Source organism: Ailuropoda melanoleuca, chromosome 18 (genome assembly GCF_002007445.2).
Source record: "Ailuropoda melanoleuca isolate Jingjing chromosome 18, ASM200744v2, whole genome shotgun sequence".
Taxonomy (NCBI): Eukaryota; Metazoa; Chordata; class Mammalia; order Carnivora; family Ursidae; genus Ailuropoda; species Ailuropoda melanoleuca.
The window spans coordinates 33,947,094-33,966,814 of NC_048235.1; the positions used below are offsets into that span (position 1 = coordinate 33,947,094).

The 19,721-nt window shown below is 36.6% G+C and overlaps 1 protein-coding gene across 6 annotated transcripts in view; it reads left to right on the top strand.

Annotated features, from left to right (window-relative positions):
• Positions 1-19,721, top strand: part of NSD3 (nuclear receptor binding SET domain protein 3) — a 112,661-nt gene that overhangs the window by 4,053 nt on the left and 88,887 nt on the right. The window contains exon 1 of one of the 6 annotated variants that reach the window (XM_034647705.1): positions 52-70. The exons of the other annotated variants lie outside the window; for them this stretch is intronic. The gene's annotated coding sequence lies outside the window, so the exon portion shown is untranslated. Of the gene's footprint in view, positions 1-51; positions 71-19,721 lie in introns of those variants that run through there. 6 annotated transcript variants of the gene reach the window in all.

The following is a 19,721-nucleotide window of genomic DNA, read 5'->3' on the forward strand; positions in this document are numbered from 1 at the left end:
CAATGAAATGAAAAAACAAGAGGTCCATCATGGTCCTGGAAAGGAACTTGGAAAGAAAATTGAGGCACTGGTAAGTTTTTTAAAATGAGCTAAAAAATAGCTCATTGAAAACAAGTTTTAAAAGATCTTAGCAGGCACCACTGATTACTTTATTTTTAATTATTTTTGTCTATCAAGAAGAAAATAAGTTACCATGGATACTTATTCATTGGGTTCTTTTGAAACAAAGTCTGTTTTAGACACTTAAAAAATTAAAATCATTAAAGCGTTAAAAAGATTTAGAATTTGGCATCTATAAAATCTGTTTCTTGGTGCAATGGTGATTTTAGTTTTAGTTAAAAAAAAAGTAGAGCCTGTCATTTTCTGAAAGAGCAACTAAGATGATTTATTCCTTTGTTAATAAACAACACGCCCAGCTTTTGAGTTTTTAAATGAATGGTGACCTTTATTTCTGCAGGCTAATCTTTTTATAGATATTTATAAAGGTAAATTTAAGAAATTGATTATATTACAACTACCTAACACATTTTTAAAAAACTTACAGAGTTTTGGTGTTGGTTTTTATTGTTGACTTTACTAAGTACTTAATAAGTACTTTCAAACACTTCTGCATTATGTTGTGCCTGCACAGTGTGGCATAAAAAGAAGGTAAAAGGCATATTTAAAAATTTTGTGATTTTAGAGAATGTTCAGTTTTTATTAGATGGATATGTGCTGTTACTCCTAACGTACATCTGCCCATTGATGAGATTTTGAATTTGAAAATTGAAAAGGGTCCTTGGCTTATTTTTAAATTTTTTAGGATGTGGATCTCTGTCATCATGACTGATCTACAATAATAACTCTTACTATAATTTCTTACTAGATTCCTTTTTTTCCCATAGATTGAGAGCTATACTGAGAAAGTGGATAGGACAATGAAGAAATTTTATATAAGTATATGAGTTCTGTATGTATGATTTATATAAATATATGAATAAATAGATGAATTTATCTAATTATACCTTGCACTTACTGCATCTTCTGAGATGTTTGAATTCTTATGCAATAACTTGACTTTTTTTAAAATGTGAAGTTGGAAAGCACAAGAATTATTTAACCCGAATTTAAAGATGGGACAATTGAGATTTCAGGAAATCCTTAGGCCAAATAGATTGACATGTTAAGTAGAATAAGGTTTTCAGGTTTCTGTCTGATTACTTACAAAGAATTTTTTCAGGGGTGCCTGGCAGGCTCAGTCAGTAGGGCATGTGACTCTTGATCTTGGGGTTGTGAGTTAGAGCCCCACATTAAGGGTGGAGCTTAAAAAAACCTTTTTAAAAAATATGTGTTTCTTGACTTTTTTTCATAGCCTGCATTAATTTAATAGATAAACATTAAATAACAATAAGATATTTTTCTACCATAGAACATGCTTTTTAAATTTTGGTATAATTTATGTACATACATCTTGAAATATAGAAGTAGATATTTTAAATTTCAGAAATGTATATATTCCTGTGATTTTGTGAGTAAAACAAAGCTTAGTTTATCAAATTGATTTGAGGTTAAGAAGTCTTATATGGAGGCTTGCTTTTACCTAATGGCATTTTGGCTGTAGCCAAGACAGTATTGTGTCTGTTGAGTCTTGTCTTACTAGTATCTCTTAGCTGTAGAGTCTTAAGAAAACTGTACATTTAAAAACACACACAAACAAAACACCTTAAAAAAGAAATATTTTTAAACTTTCAAGTTGTGAAACATGACATATAAAGAAAAAAAGGACAAAACCTAAATGTACTGTATAAGCAAATAATTAGAAAGTAAACATCACGTAGTCACCACCCAGGTAATAAACCCTTTAAGGAAAGCTACAGAAACCACCTCATCAGTTTAGCTGGTATTGCCTTAGTGGTAGTCGGGCTTTCAGGGTAACGATATGTTGAAAGTAACCTGAAAAATTAATAACCATGAGGGGTCAGGAAATGTAAAAACTGAATCACCAGTTTTTGTTATTATCAGAAGTGTTATCTAGATAATTTAAAAAACCTGTTTCCTAGCAGTGTAGTCATTTAGCGATTTGAAATCTTAGTGCCGTATTAATGAATGTGAAACAAAAAATAACACTAAATTCTGTAAGAATCATGCCATTTTATACAAAGTGTTTTTTCAGAGTTCATCTCTGTTGCAGAGTTTTGGTGGAATTTAATGACTGCTGGTTTTGGATTAATGTGCAGATTCTAGCAGTGACGTTTGCCTAGAAAATGTCCAGTTTGCCTATATATTAATATTCTAACTGAAGTATCTTATTTTATAAAAACTACTTTGACTCTCTCACTTTCACATTGATGTAACCATTCCAGAAGTATTAACCTGAGAAGTAATCAGCAGTGACAATCTATTTTGACACTTCATCCTTGATGCTTCTTGATTCTTACCTTTTCTGTATTTTGTCTAGGTGAATCAAATTTTTTTGAAACTGGAAAAACTTACTTTATTTTGCTTCCCTGTCTTACTAGACTGTTTTCTTACATGTTCAGAGAGCTCAATGTTGGTTTTTGAGGATTTCGATAGCAGAAAGACTTGAATTTTTTTCCTTTCTACCTGGCAAATACAGTCTATTTGCATAAATTCTGCAATGTGGATTTGAAAAAGACATTTTTACAACACATTTACATACATAAATTAAAGTCTTTATTTGGTTATTGTAATTTTGTCACTTTAAGCTCTTTGTTTCTTTTATGATTTGTGCAGGATCCAAATACATTAGAACATAGTATTTCATATTTGATTGTGATGAGAAACTTCTTGCTGTGCATTACCATACCCTTGAATTCCTTTCTATAATGCAGTAGAATGTTGTTCTTTTTTATTCTGGCTAATTTTTCCCCTAGCAAAGATGATAAATAATTATTTTAGATTTTGAAATGAACATACATGTTGTGTTTTCCTAGATGTGGAAGCAAACATGACTTAACACACCTTTTTAAACCTAGATTAGGTAATTTGACTTTGTGTATGAAGTAGAGTTAATTTGCTTTTGGCCGGCTCATGGTTTCTGTGTTATCACCTGTAAAATTAAGCATGGATCATTAGAATTTATTTTATTGGGGATAGAATTAGTTAAGGTTTTAAGGTATTGAGGTTAACGTATTAATTAAAGCATCGCACACGTATACATCACACACGCACAATACTCCTAAGAAATGCTGATAGCCCTGTTAGTTTTTACTTTTTAATGGAAAATTTGTACTTTTCCAAGTGGCTACTGGTTTAAAAATAACATTTATTGTATTTAAGTTATGAAAGGATTGTTTATTGTAGAGAAATTGAAAACCAGTAAGATATAAAAAAGATTAAGATCACTTGAAAGCCTGCCAACTGGAAGTAGCTATTAACATTTCTTTATCTTTCCAGTGTTTTTTCTTACATATCTCTGTATTTTTTTAACAAACTAGGATTATACATTAATATTATTTTGTAACATGCTTTATTGTGAAGTTAATTTTTTTGAGAATGTGATTTTTTAAATTGATATATAATTTCATTGTATGGGTGTACCATATCAGTTTACCATTCTTCTGTTGATGGTATTTTAGGCAGTTTGCAAGTTTTGGATATTATGATTTGATGACCATCCTTACACATTAAAAAAACAAAAAAAACCTGTATGACTGTGATTATTTCATTACAATAAATTCCTAGAATTAGAATTACATAACAGATACGAACATTTCAAAGGGTTTTTAGAAGATTTTATTTGAGAGAGAGAGAGTACATGTTCGCGCGCACACATACCGGTGCGTGAGGATGGGGGGAGGGGCAGAGGGAGAGAATCTCAAGCAGACTCTGCCTGAGCACAGAGCCCACGTGGGCTGCTCTCACAACCCTGAGATCATGACCTGAGCCGAAACCAAAAGTCTGACGTTTAACTGACTGAACCACCCAGGCATCCCAGGTTTTTTTTTAAAATAAGTTTTGTTGGGAAATAATTCACATACCATATAATTCACCCATTTAAAGTATACAATGCAGTGTTTTTTAGTGTATTTGTAGAATTGTGCAACCATCACCATAATTAATTTTGTTATTTTTTAAAGATTTATTTATTTGAGAGAGAGAGTCGGTGGAGGGGCAGAGGGAGAGAATCTCCAAGCTGACTACCCACTGAGTGCAGAATCCAACACAGGGCTCGATCTCATGATCCTGAGATCATGACCTGAGCCAAAACCCAGAGTCAGACACTCGATGGACTGAGCACCCAGGTGCCCCTCACCACAGTTAATTTTAGAACATTTCTAGAAAATATTGAGTCAGTTTAAACTCCCAACAATGTCAGAAAAGCTTTGTTAAATGTTTGTTTTTAAAGTGTAGTACAAATACACAGTAACACAATTGCTTGTGTGATGCATACTTTTTCTTTGTAATCATCAGCATTTATTGTTTTAAATTTTATTTCCAGCTTTATTGAGATATAATTGACTGATACATACTTTACATCCACTTATGAGTGAGTTTAGAAAGTCATTGATGAAAAGAAGATGCTCCTGTTTCCTACATTAAGAAAACCTGACACGCAAAGTTTCTTAAAGTTTAAGAAACAAAGTATGTGGCCGATTTTTTTAAATTATGAAATCATTCTCCTGTCCAGTCAAGATGCCTTTATTGAAAGAGGTTGTATGTGGTTTAAAATGTTCTTTTCATTCATATTTTATTTAGAAACATTTTAGAAAATGTCTATAGAAAGTGTGCTATACCTGTATAATTAAAGGTAACAAATTTGTTATCCTATAGAAAGTATTTTTTTCTTATTGAGAGATTTGCTTTGCTCTAACTGACATTCACCCTGAAAGTTGTTCTGTCATTCTGATGCTTTAAGCCATTTAACAAAACACCTTCCCCCCCACCCCAACTCAGTGGGCAGTGGAGTGTAGGGCAAGAATCAAGGAGACCTATTCCCACCCTATCAACAAAGGCTCAGTTGTTGTCATCTCTGGAGATGAAAGTGACTGCTTTTTGGAGTTACAGGGATCCAAAGTAGAATTGCTAGAGTGTACCTGGAACTCTACCGGGCATATAGCTGATAATTAATGACTTTTTAATATAAGAAAAATAATATTTGCAAAATGAACTAGCTGTTAGTCCCATGTTTAATGGATGAAGAAATGAACCCAGTTGGCCTACATTCGCTTTCATAGAAGTTAAAAGTTGAATGGTAACTAATGCCTGAACAGAATCTTTGCATGGGTTATATGAGTGTTTCCCAGTTGTAAGAATTCGTGCTGGTACGAGTACGAACATGAAGTTAACTTTCCAGTCCAAATTTACTTCCACTGTTGTTATTTTTTTTATTTATTTTTTTTTAAAAGATTTTATTTATTTATTTGACAGAGATAGAGACAGCCAGCGAGAGAGGGAACACAAGCAGGGGGAGTGGGAGAGGAAGAAGCAGGCTCATAGCAGAGGAGCCTGATGTGGGGCTCGATCCCATAACGCCGGGATCACGCCCTGAGCCGAAGGCAGACGCTTAACCGCTGTGCCACCCAGGCGCCCCTTCCACTGTTGTTATTACAACAGCATGATGGCTGTAGCTTCAGCAACGCTTAGTTGATTAAGCAAATAGGTGATAGTGTAAAATTTAAGTATGTGGTATGAAGTGCCTTATGTTCTAAGTTTTATTGCTTGTTTTCAAGATAAAATGTTGAATACAGTTGATCCTAAAATACTAAAGTGATAAACCTGATGAACCAAAAACCAAAAACTGGTTTTTAGAGGAAAGATAAACTCAGTAAATTGTGATTTTAGATATTACAATAAATTACTTAGTATTTTTAAAAGTACATATCATTTCTACAATACATTCTCTTTTTGCCTTGCTGTGAGGAATGGAGACTACAAGGTAAAAGAAAGTCAAATTTGAACATTTTACAATTTTAAGAACCAGTCTCAGAAACCACTGTATTATAACTTAAAAGTTTGTTGGCGAAAGAGGTAGGAGGATACGTGGATCAACTTGTTAGTTTACTAGATTTCATAGTGAATGGAACAAGATGACTGATAGGAGTTACTGATAGGAGTTACTTAGTTTGTAGTAATTTTCTGTGTGAGCCAGTACCCTTGATGTAAGGGATTGAAAAATAATTTAAATTTTCTTCAAGTGGTAATACAGTGTCTATTGTTGGTGGGTGTGGTCAAGAACAAAGTGAAGACAGTTGAGGTTAAACCAGATAAGTAAGGGAAATAGGGTATATTACTAGTAAGTTTTGTGTTGGTACAAAGCAGTTCGGTAGTACTGTGGTTTAGTCAGGAAAAAATAAGAACTACAAAGCAACCTAAAATATTCTATAACAAAGAAATCATAGTCAAGTGAAATTTGTGTAATTGTATTTAGTGACACACTTTCTAGTTTACTGAAATACAATATAGGGTTGTTTGGTTTATTTATTTGTATTTCATTCATTGTGTTCATTTCATTCAGATCACTTCGTAATACAGGATACTTTAATATCCTTAATTGTCATCCACATGGTTTTCATGGAAAATTTTTAAGTGAAAATTTCAGAAAATATTCGGGGCAACACCACTAGAGTTAAACAGATTGTGGTGTAGTACAGTTATGCTTTTAAAAATAGTGTTGCTCTTTTATTAGTAGTATAGACTCAGAAAAAAATAAAAATTAGAAGAAAATATGCCACTTGTCTAACACACCTTGATTACTTAGAGAATTTTGTAGAAAGAAACATAGTGGTTGTGCTGATCTTACCCTCCACCGTTTTATTTATTTATGTCAATAGATATTGGTTGTGAATTTCATATAATTGTTTGCTCTTTCAAATAATGAGCATCTAGGCATGCCCGGCTGGCTCTGGTGAAGAGCATGTGACTTGGGGTCGTGAATTGAGCCCCACGTTGGGTGTAGAGATTATTTAAAAATAAAGTCTACTTTAAAAAAGAAGGCAGGGGAACACTGGGTAGCTAGGTGAGTTAAGCATCTGACCCTTGGTCTCAGCTCAGGTCTTAATCTCAGGGTCATGAATTCAAGCCCTGCGTTGGGCTCTGCTGGTTGTGGAGCCTACTTAAAAAAATAAAACAAATTACATGTTTATGTAAAGTTAACATGGTAGGTAAGATCTTAAAGTTAATTTTTTTAAACCATATATATTCTTGTCAGAATGAAAATCCAAACCATACATGTATTTATTGATAACTAGGAAGAATCACAGCCCGGTTTCCCATTGTTTGGGGTCATTTTCAATTATCTGGCTCACCTGATTTAACCTCCATTATGAGCTATACCCAGAAGCCTAAAGATGTATATCCCTTCAGAATTCATGCAGCTAAGTTAGAGGTAGAATCAGAACAGAACTAAAATTCAAGTCTCATTACTGAAAGACCAATGGCAGAGTACATTTTTGCTTACCCCCCAATTTATCTGAGTCTTATTCTAGTATATAGATCTGATTACTAAACCTCTCTGGGTCTTCTTTCTGGCTTCACAGGACTAGTCACCCATTTCTTTAAAAAGTTTATGATGAACCTTATTTTTTATAAGCTCTTTTGGAATGTTTTTGTTTAGTTCAAATTTGAAAAATAATTTACATCAGCACTGTCCAATAGAATTTTTTGCGACGATGGAAATGCTTTATGTCTATGTGTTTAATTTGGCAGCCACTAGCGGCATACAGATATTGAACACTTGGAATGTGGCTAGTGTACCTGAGCACTAAATTTTTAATTTAATTTTAATTTACTTAAAATTAAATAGTCACATTTGGCCAGCACAGATTTAGATATTCTTTTTTTTTTTAAGACTTATTTATTTACTTTAGAGACAGAGAGAGAGTGAAGGTGCCTGAGAGAATCTCAAGTAGATTCCCTGCTGAGCACAGAGCCCAACATGGAGCTAGATCTCATGACCCTGAGATCATGACCTGAGCTGAAATCAAGAGTTGATGCTTAGCTGAGTGAGCCACCCAGGCATCCCTAGATATTCTTTTTTTTTTTTTTTTTTTTTGAGNTTTTTTTTTTTTTGAGAGAGAAAGAGAGCACGTGCACCCCCTCCCACCCGCGTGCGCATGCACTGTCCGGGCAGGGGCAGAGAAAGAGGGACAACCAGACTCCCTGCTGAGCAGAGCCCTATGTAGGGCTTGATCCCAGGACCCTGAGATCATGACCTGAGCTGAAGTCAGACGGTTAACCGGCAAGCCACTCTGGCGCCCCATCCCTAGATACTCTTAAAAAAGGAGAGAATTAAGTAGAAGTGGACATATTTTTTCACATTCTTTGCTTTTATGATTACTGTATTTGTGTGTTTTTGTGGGGTTGGGTTTTAAAATCTCATTTTTCCAAAATACTGTCTTAGTGAATAAATCTAGTCAGAGAAAACAACTTAGTAATAGCTATTTGAAAGCTATTTTTACAAATTCTTTTAATCAATACAATTAAGCAACTGTAGACTGCTGACCAACAGAATAATTTCATTTCAGTAGTATTCTGGAATATTACAGTTAAATAATAGTTAAAGCTTAAACTTTTCATATTACATGGAATACTTGACTAAACTATTATTTAAATCTTTTTACTCTACCATATCTCAGAAGCCTCTGAAACAAAGAGAAATTGAAAGGAAATAAATCGTCTTCAAATCTTTGTATATGACTAATTCCTGGCTTTGATTCTGTGAATCCTGTTTATACCATCTAGCCCCCCTGTTACCCTGTTTTATAGTAGCTTATCAGTATCTGAAATTTTCTTACTTATTTAAGCTCCATGAGACCAGAATCTTATTTCCTTTGATTTCCCAGGACCTAGAACAGGGTGGCATATAGTTGGTGTTCAGTAATGAACCATGTCGCAAACAAAACAAAAAGGATTCTGTGAGGAACAAGATACATATCTGGAATAACATGCCACTAGAAATGTGGGAATCAGCAAGGTGAGACTCAGCTTTTAATTATCTTAGTGATGTTGGTGTGGGTAGTTTAAGGTGATTATTTTAGAGTGATTTTTTATAGAAATGTTTCTCTAGGAACTCTTATTTTATTTATTTATTTATTTATTTATTTTAAAAGATTTTATTTATTTATTTGACAGAGACAGAGACAGCCAGTGAGAGAGGGAACACAAGCAGGGGGAGTGGGAGAGGAAGAAGCAGGCTCATAGCACAGGAGCCTGATGTGGGGCNTTGACAGAGACAGAGACAGCCAGTGAGAGAGGGAACACAAGCAGGGGGAGTGGGAGAGGAAGAAGCAGGCTCATAGCAGAGGAGCCCGATGTGGGGCTCGATCCCATAATGCGGGATCATGCCCTGAGCCGAAGGCAGACTCTTAACCGCTGTGCCACCCAGGCGCCCCTAGGAACTCTTATTTTAAAAACAAACTTTAGTCCAGACATACATATATATACTAAATAAATCCCATCCACATAAAGCATCATAGAGTTGACAAAATGGAGGGGAAAGTGAGAAAATATTTCCACAGTCAGTTTTTGAGTATTGAGCCTCATTTCCTAATCTCTTAGGAATTAAGGGGTTTACTCAAAGTCGTTTGTATACCATTGGTTGGAATGGTAGGAGAACCATTGCAGCAGAACTACATATTCCTGATTTTCCTATGTGTTGTTTTGACTTAGGATCTATGAGCGAACATTGCTGTGTAGCAGACATAGGCACTTTAACTGATATAAACAGTATTGGGCTGATAATGATTTATCTGGAAGTAGTTGGAATGCCTGGATGGCTCAGTTGGTAAAGCATCTGCCTTCAACTCAGGTCATGATCCTGGGGTCCCGGCATTGAGCCCTACATCAGGCTCTCTGCTCAGTGGGGAGTCTGCTGCTCCCTCTACCTCTGCCATTCCCCCTGCTTCTCTCTCTTGCTCACTCTCTCAAATAAATAAAATCTTTTTTTTTTTTTTTTTAAGATTTTATTTATTTATTCGACAGAGATAGAGACAGCCAGCGAGAGAGGGAACACAAGCAGGGGGAGTGGGAGAGGAAGAAGCAGGCTCATAGCGGAAGAGCCTGATGTGGGGCTCGATCCCATAATGCCGGGATCACGCCCTGGGCCGAAGGCAGACGCTTAACCGCTGTGCCACCCAGGCGCCCCTCAAATAAATAAAATCTTAACAAAAAAAAGTAGTTGGAAATCAAATATTCTCCTACAGTAAATTAGGTGATTTAATTTCTGATTCTTAAATGCCAACATGGAAAGTGTGGGAAGGATTTTATTTTTACTTAGTATCTATACATTTTTTAAAAATAGTTAAATAGTGTTTTAAGATGTAAATGAAAACCTATTTAGGGAACTTTTTGTTATTTGCCTTTACAAAATACATTTCCACCTAGACGTTATTCATTAGAAAAATACTGGTGTAATAACAGTTTTTTTGAATGGCTATGCGAGGCTTTTCTTTTTTAATTGGCTCTCCTATGTTTAAATTAACAATTTTTTTTTAAATGGCTCTTACCATAGTGCTGTCTTTACTAATGCAAATTTTCTCCACCCCCTTCTACATATTTTTGTGAATATTGTTCACAAAATCCAGTTTGGCCCAGTGATTTTTAGTTATCGGAAATTGAAAATCTTAAAAACAGTATTTTAGGGGCACCTGGGTGGCTCAGTCAGTTAAGTGTCTGCCTTAGGCTCAGGTCATGATCTCCTGGGGTCCTGGGATAGAGCCCCTTGTGAGCGTCCAGGGACAAATTGTAGGTCACAGTATATTTATATCTGTAGATAGGCGAATTTATGTTGTGATAGGTAAGACTTTTTAAACTGATATCTCTATTTCAATTTCCCCAAATCTTAGGTTAACAAATCCATGGTAATTTCTCATCTCTCTTTTATATGCTTCATAGTGATGGTAGTGGAACTAAGGACAACAAAGTGAGTGTTTGGAAATGCTTTCAATGAAGACTTCTGGTTTCCTGTTGCCTCTGTAACAAATGATGTCAAACCTCGTGGCTTAAACACAGCAAAATTTAAAACAGCAGATTTACTATCTCACAGTCTTGGATGTCAGAAGTCTTACGGAGCTAAAATCAAGATATCGGTAGGGTTGCATTCCTTCTGGAGGCTCTAGGGAAGAATCTGTTCTCTTGCCTTTTCCAGCTTCTAGAGGCTGCCTGTGTTCCTTGGGTTATGCTCCCCCTCCTCTTTTCAAAGCCAGAAGTATAGCATTCTCAGATCTCTGACTCTTCTCTCTCCCTTTTTCACTTATAAGGATCCTTGTGATTACATTGGCTCCACCTAGATAATCCAGGATATTCTCTCCATTGTAGGACCCTTAATTACATCTGCAAAGTCCCCTTTACCACATAAGGTAACATTCACAGGTCCTAGGGGTTAGGATGTGGGCATGTGGTAGGGAGGCATTGTTCTATCACAGCCTTTATGCAAGTTGAAGATATTGTCTTTGGTAATTATAGTGATAAGGGATGTTTTCTGAAGCAATAAGCATTGCCTTTCTGAATTAATACAGACATGACAGAAAAGTGGTTTAATGGTCAGTGACAGTATAGCATGTGATAAACAGTGCAGGTAACGAAGTAAGACTGTCTGTGTTTGACTCCTGGCTCAATCACTTATTGTCTGTGTGACCTTGGACAAGCCACCAAACCTGTTTTGCAATTTCCTCATCGGTAGTATGGAGATGCTAATATTCACTTTACAGAGTTTTTCTGAGGGTTAAATGCTGTAATTCTTGTAAAGCACTTGGAGCAAGACGTAAGTGCTCAGTAAATGATACTGTTTTACTTCAAGCATCTCTAAAGTATTCATTTGAAATTTCAAGAGATTCTTATATAGATAAAAATCTGGGTCTATTGAGTTGCAGTTTTTTTTTTTGTTTAACATTTTGAATACTTATATCCAAATATTCCAAATATTTCATATTTGGGAAAGCATCTGTGCCCATTAGTCATTAAAAAATCGGTACAAGCTGAATAAATATGAATATTTCCTTGGTTTATAATTAGTAAATTGTATTTCTTCTTTTGAAAAATGTATTAAAATTTTTATATGCTCATTATAGAATCTACAGAGAAGCAAAAGGTAAAGCAAAAAAAGGAAATTCATCCATAATTCCATTTAGAGATAGTAAGCATTTACATTTTAATGAACATCATTTTAGGACAGTGGTTCTCAACCCTGGAGCGGTTTTGCCCTCCAAGGGAACATTTGGCGATGTCTGGAGACATTTTTGATTGTTAGTACTGGCAGGTGGTACTACTGTCACCTAGTGGGTAGAGGCCAGGATGCTACTATGCATCTTAAAATGCACATGACAGCCCCCCACAATAAAATATCTGGCCCAAAATGTTAGTAGTGCTGAGGTCGGAAAACCCTGTTTCAGAGTGTGAACTCATTGATAAATGTATTGCCTTCTTAGTCTAGTTCTCAGTCGTATATTTAAATTTTGGATCACTTCTTGATCAGTGAGGTACCTAAAGTCTAGATACAAAAGACCAGATTTGATTTGGTAAGTCACATTTGGCTCTTGAGAAATGTTGGTAATTTTAGAAGTTAGCATAACACAGCAATTTGGTGAGGTCTCCAAAGAAGGTTACATACTGAAATTATCTGCATAATTTTAGATTATGAAGTTGAAGTCCTGTTACAGCAAACTGTATCTTGATAGCCAAACGTATTTTCTTCTGTCTTCATTTCTTGGTTGGAAATGACTATTTAGTAAAACAGCAGTTATTTCCTTTGGTCTTTTCTGCCATCTCTGTATTCATTTAGCAGCCTTTCTCACTCCCTTACTGTACCAGGGAATAGGGTACAGCAATGAACAAAACATAAAAATACCTCGTACCTTTTGTAGAATTGAAGTACAGTTGACCATTGAGCACCACAGTTTGAACTGTGCAGGTTCACTTGTATACAAATTGTTTTTTATAAATACAGTACAAGGCTGTAAATGTATTTTCTCTTCCTTGTGGTTCTCTTAATATTTTTTTCTCTAGCTTATGTAATATGTGTAACATACAACATATGTATTAACTGACTGTTTATATTATCAGTAAGGTCAACAGTAGGCTGTTAGTAATTAAGTTTTTTGGGAGTCAAAAGTTATCTGCAGATTTTTGACTGCACGGGGCATTAGCCTCTAACCTCCGTGTTGTTCAAGGGCCAACTTAGTTAGGTTTTGACGGTTCGTTGGTTTTTCCATGATTAAAGATGGCACTGCTACCCTTTGCCTTGGAAATTAAATATAAATATGAATTTTAGATATCGGATCACATTTGGCAGCTTTCTGGTTGCTAAAGTTACTCAAAGACACCTCAAGCATAGCTTGGCATTCTAATATAAATTGATTCTGTGTTTAGTACAGGTTTTGTATTTGTCTATAAATGATTTGAAAAAAAGGAAAGTCACTTTATTAGAGGTCCAGATTCTTACCATGTGTTATGCTCAAGGATAATAATATTGACTGTTTCTCATGAGATCATTAGTAATGATTGCAGGGGCTTTTGGTTTGTTGTTGTTGTTGTCTTTTAAAGATTTATTTATTTATTTTAGAGAGAGAGCAAGCCAGGGGAGGGGCAGAGGGGGAGAGAGAGAGAGAGAGAGAATCTCAAGCAGACTACACAGTGAGCTTGGAGCCCCACACGAAGCTCAGCCTCACCACCCTGAGATCATGACCTGAGCCAAAACCAAGAGTTAGTGGGACTCCCAACAGGTGTCCCATGACTGCAGTTTTTATACACTAAAACAAAAGACAGAAGAGGTTCATTTCATTATATATCTACTGTTTTGATAAAAATGGACCCTAATATGTGCCTATTTTATATGTGCCTGTAGAATTATTAGATTCATGATAGTGAGCTTCATATTAAACGTTATGTAAATGTTCTTCCTGGGAGAAAAATCTCTTGTCTGTCAGTGGCTATTTTGTGGAAATTCTGTGTTTCCAGCATTTAATAAAGTATCTTCTACTCCGAGGGTGCCTGGTTTTGGCTCAGATTATGATTTCGGAATTGTGGGATTGAGCCCCGCATCAGGCTCCATGCTCAACATGGAGTTTGCTTGTCCCCCTCCTTCTGTCCCTCCCCCTTTTCTCTCTCTCTCTCTCAAATAAATAGACAAAATCTTAAAAAAAAGTATCTTCTCCAATTTCTAATGAAAAGATTACTTGAAAAAATATAAGCTTACATAATAACTTTTGAAAAAGTTTAAAAATAATTGGGGCAATTTTGTTGTTGTTGTTGTGTTTTCCTCTTAGTGACCTGATTACCTACTGCTAGTTTGGTTTTGTATTGGACATACAGTCATAGTGCAGACACTTTCTAGCTTTGTCCGTGACCTTTCTTAAAAAGGAAAAAGCAAATCTGTACAGTCAGTTCTAAATGCATGCGGCTAACAAATAGCCTGTGGCATTTCAGGAAAACTAGTTAATGGTTATAACTCATTAAAATATTTACGTTGTTAAGCCAATTCTGTGCCTCCTTGTTGTGATGCTCCCTTTTGTTTATAGATAATGTGTCAGGCACAGTAGTTGGCCTGGGGATTCAGAGATGAAGTGATCCCACATCCTTAACATAGACTTCCAGTCTTTTCATATTGTCTGGCATCTGAGTTGTTTTTATTTCCATGAATTATATAGTATGCTTTCATTAAATGCTTATAATTTAGTTTTGCAACATATCCAGAAAGGCCCTCCTAATAATCTAGATATTTGGAAGCCGTGATATTAAAAAGCCAAGAAAGTTCGTTTTCTTTCTTTCTTTCTTTCTTTCTTTCTTTCTTTCTTTCTTTCTTTCCTTCCTTCCTTCCTTCCTTCCTTCCTTCCTTCCTTCCTTCCTTCCTTGATTTATTTGTTTGAGAGAGGGAGAGAGAGCACATGCAGGCAGAGGGGCAGAGGGAGAGGGAGAAACAGACTCCCCGCTGAGCAGGGCGCCTGCTGTGGGGCTCCATCCCAGGACACTAGAATCATGACCTAAGTGGAAGGTAGATGCTTAACCGACAGAGCCACCCTGAATTTTTTTTTTTATAAGTAAGCTCCGTGCCCAACATTGGGTTAGAACTCAGAACCCCAAGATTAAGAGTCTCATGCTCCACCAACTGAGCCAGCCAGGTGCCCCAAGAAGCCAAGAAAGTTCTTAGCTGAAACCCTTTTAGGTAATGGTTAGTGTAGTTTTTTTTGCAAAGGCACTTCCCTTCCTTTCCACAGGTTAGGACTTTTTTGTTTTCCTAAGTCTGGAAATGTCTGAAGTCCCCAGTACCTCTTTCTGTCCCCACATTCCATAGCTTCTTAACTCTGGATGTTTTCTTTTGCCATCCAGGTGTTTGTCCCTTTCTGTCATGAGGGACTCTGATTTGCTCATCTTTTATCTCTAGTACTCAAGACTAAATGTAATACGAGTACTTGATATGAAATGAATAAATGAATCCTAACCAGAAGCAATTTCTGAGCCTCATCTCTAGCACTTGCCCTGTACTGCTTTTCTCTCTCCAGTAATAATGTAACTATACAATTGCAGGAGCCATGTCTGAATTTTTTCCCTATAACTTTGGTGCTTAGCCTAGTGTCTAGTAAATAGTAGATGCTCGATAAATACTTGTTTTTTGTTTTTTTTTAGAGAAGCCTGTATAGGTTGCGGTGGGGACAACCTGGCTGTAACTTTTGTTCTCCTTCCCACTGCAGTAGCACCAGAATGGGAAGGAAGAAGGAGCTGGCATGAACCTTGGCCCAACATTGTCTCAGCCCACAGAGGACAAGTAACAGACAGCAGCTGGTATCCAGAGTTTCACAGATGTACACACACACACACACACACACACACACTTTATTTAGGTTAAGATAGCTCTTTACAATGTATTAAGTGCTATGGTAAAGCATAGGTAGGATGCTATGCCAGCAGAAGAAGGTACTTGACCTGGCTTCACAGTGTGTGTGTGTGTGTGTGTGTGTGTGTGTGTGTGAGTGTGAAAGGTGCTCTGGAAAAGCTTGTTGGAGTATTTTAACACATCTGAATAGAATCTTAAAGTATGAGTCGTTGATGAGAGAGGAGATGCTAGAGTGGTGGAGGGCAAGGTGGGTAAGCTGCAGCAGCAGGAGAGGAGGCTGGACCGTAGGCAAATCAAGAAAGGTCTTTTGCTTTGTAGATTTTATCCTAAGGCTTGGAGAGCCATAAGAGGTTATTAAAGGGGTTTTTTGCTTTTGTTTTGAAGTACTTGTCAGTGCTCTAGAGAGCAGATTGGAGGTGGACAGCTTGGGAAGCAGGAAGAACAATTTGGAAGTTGATGCTCTAATCCAGACGATAAATGATAAAGCAGAGGCAGTGAATTTAGCAAGGATTAGAATTGGAAGGAAGTTTGAGGGTAGAATCCAGCTTTGTTTTATGCATTGAGATTATCTTCTCCCCATCTAGGGGCTTGTCTTTTCACTTGTATTGTAACTTTGGCATACAGCTTTTTTTAAAATAAAGATTGCTGATTTTATTAATCACATTTATACTCTTTATGTATCATTTAAGAAGTCCTTCCACTTAAGTTCATGAAATCTCCTGTTCTATGCTTTTTTTTTTCATAAACATTTTTAAGTTTTACTTTTTATATATAGGATGCCACCTGGAGTTGGTATCCTATATGGTGAGGATCTAATTTTTTTCCTACGTGGCTAAGCAGTTATCCATACCGTTCTTTGAAACTTGTTTCCTTTCCGCACTAATCTGTAATACTGCTTCTGTTAATGCCAAATTCCCATATAGGCTTGAATCTGTAGTTAGGATCTTACTGTTTCATTGTCTGTCGCTTTGCCAGTACCTCACCTTTTTTTTTTTTTTTTTAAAGATTTTATTTATTTATTTGACAGAGATAGAGANGAGATAGAGACAGCCAGCGAGAGAGGGAACACAAGCAGGGGGAGTGGGAGAGGAAGAAGCAGGCTCATAGAGGAAGAGCCTGATGTGGGGCTCGATCCCATAACGCCAGGATCACGCCCTGAGCCGAAGGCAGACACTTAACCGCTGTGCCACCCAGGCGCCCCAGTACCTCACCTTTTAATTACTGTAGCTTAATAAATGTAAAGCTTTTTATTTTAAGCACATTTAACATGTGTACAAACGAGTCATTCTTTGAATGGATATTGTAGACTTTATTGTTGGGAAACATACACAAATGCTTTGATTGCTTTTAGAGAATTTTTTTCAATATATCATCACATACCATACAATTCTCCCTTTTAAAGTATGCAGTTCTATGGTTTTTAGTATATCGACAGGGTTGTGCAACTATCACCTCTAATTCCAGGACATTTTCATCACCTCAGAAAGAGCTCCCATACCCATTAGCAGTCAGCTTCCGTTTCTCCCTCCTCCCAGTCCTTGGCAACCACTAATCTTCTGTCGCTATGAATTTGCCTATTCTGGAGATTTCATACAAATGGAATCATACAATATGTAGCCTTTCATGACAGCATTCTGTTTAAATTGAGTAAAACTGATAGATTAGCAGGGCATTCTCTAGGAATAATATTGTCTACGAAAGTAGGACAAAAATACTCTGTCTTAGGGGCGCCTGGGTGGCACAGCGGTTAAGCGTCTGCCTTCGGCTCAGGGCGTGATCCCGGCGTTATGGGATCGGGCCCCACGTCGGGCTCTTCTGCTATGAGCCTGCTTTTCCTCTCCCACTCCCCCCGCTTGTGTTCCCTCTTTCACTGGCTGTCTCTATCTCTGTCGAATAAATAAATAAAATCTTTAAAAAAAAATACTCTGTCTTAGTGGGGAGAAAGAAGAGAAAATCTTACCAGTATTTATTTCTGTTTTGTTTTTATTGTTTAAAATTAAATTCATATTTTATTTCTCCATTATTGAAGAATGTGGCTAATCTTATGCTTTTGCTTAGTAGTAATGAGTAAATGTCATGTAGCAAATTCTACAAGGATTTTGTTCTTCTGTTGATACATCTTGAGTTTATTTGATATAGATGGAGTGAGACTACTTTGATGTGCTTATTGTCTGTAATTGTATCAAAATGACACAATTTTTTTTATACCTTCGTGGATAAGTGAGTAAAATCACATGAAAATATAAAGGGAGTACATTCTCTCCTGAATTGTTTATTTTTTAACGCAAGCAGATTTTCCAGTTTAACCCAGAAATTAGTCAGCAGCTGAGAGTTCTTTTTAAAAGGCTACCTCGGAAAGTACCTTTAAGTCGAGATACCCAGATAAGGTTTACTAATATAGAACATTTATTTAACATACTAAAATTTTGTAAGCCTTTTGTGTCATTTGGAGAATTGATGCTTTATTAGTATAATGACTGAAAAATAGTTCAGAAAAGAAAATGTTTTCCCCTAAATCATAGCATCAAACTTTCACAGAGTTCGCCTCAACCAGAATGGTAGTAAATCTCTTTAAATGCTTCAGAAGTCTGACCAGCAGTCTCTTCAAACCTCCTAATTTTGATATCCTCAAATTTTCATTAAAAATGTCATAGGGAAACTAAACATTTGTGAAGTACCTGAAGAGTTAGTATCATTATATAATGGCCTCAGAGTCTCAGAAGTCCAAGCATTTGCATTACCGTGGGAATTTAACAAATTGTTTGAGAGAAAATGCCACATATTGGGGAAATAATGTGCTTCTGTACCACTGTGGTTACAGCTATGGTTGCCTGTGCCCACCAACTATGTAACACTTGGGTACTAGTAAAAGTACTTCATTCTGTTTGTGGATAGAAGAGTAAATCTTACAATCTGATACAGTTTTTGTTCCCTTAAAGGATAAGATCATGTAAAGACAAATGGAACAACCACTTCCATTTGTAATTTTATTTGTATTCCCTTGCTAGAAATTTTCAAGCAGGATCCATTTTGTTTGAAAGATTGACATCGAGTTGTGTAGTCACTGTACCAGATATGGTTATTGTTTTTTGTCTATAACAGCTAGATTAGATGCTATCAATTCTGGCTGCTTTCAGTGAATAAAAGGTAAACATTGTTGTTCATTTCCTTTTTGGTGCTTTAGAGGCGTGGTCAAGTTCTTAGAACCAAATGGTTGGGTTTTTTTCTTTTTTTTTTTCCCCCATAACCTCCACCTTCACCCTTGACTTTCCCCCCCTCCAAGATTTTATTTATTTGAGAGAGAGAGAGACAGAGACAGCAAGAGAGAGCATAAGCGGGGAGGAGAGAGAAAAGCAGGCTCCCCACTGAGCAGGGAGACTGACTTGGTTCAGTCCCAGAGTCCTAGGATCATGACCTGAGCTGAAGGCAGACACTTAACTGACTGAGCCACCCAGGTGCCCCGATTTTATTTTTGTTTTTGTTTTTGGTTTTTTTTAGGTTGAAATGTAGGAAGGCTTGTGAAGGAAGAATGTGGATTTTTAGTGTAATTTGCGTACTATTCATACTTAATAGTAGCAGTTTGATTTTTAAAGGTGTGTGGGCTCCTTAAAAATATTTATCTCCCACTTCCCAAAAGGTTGTGTGGCTTATAATTTTTTGTTTTGTTTTTCTTTAATTTATTTGAGAGAGCCAGGGAGAGAGAGAGAGAGAGAGAGAGAGCGCACGCATGCGCGCGCCCACGAGCATGAGTGGGAGGAGGGGCAGAGGAGGAGGGAGAAGCAGACTCATGCTTCTGCGTGGCTCACTCAGGCTCAAATCCCAGGACCCTGAGATCATGACCTTAGCCGAAGGCAGAGGCTTAACCAACTGGGCCACCCAGGTGCCCCCGAATAGCTTATAGTTTTAAAATAGACATAATAAAGCAAAAGAACATACCCTCTGTTGTTTTTAACAG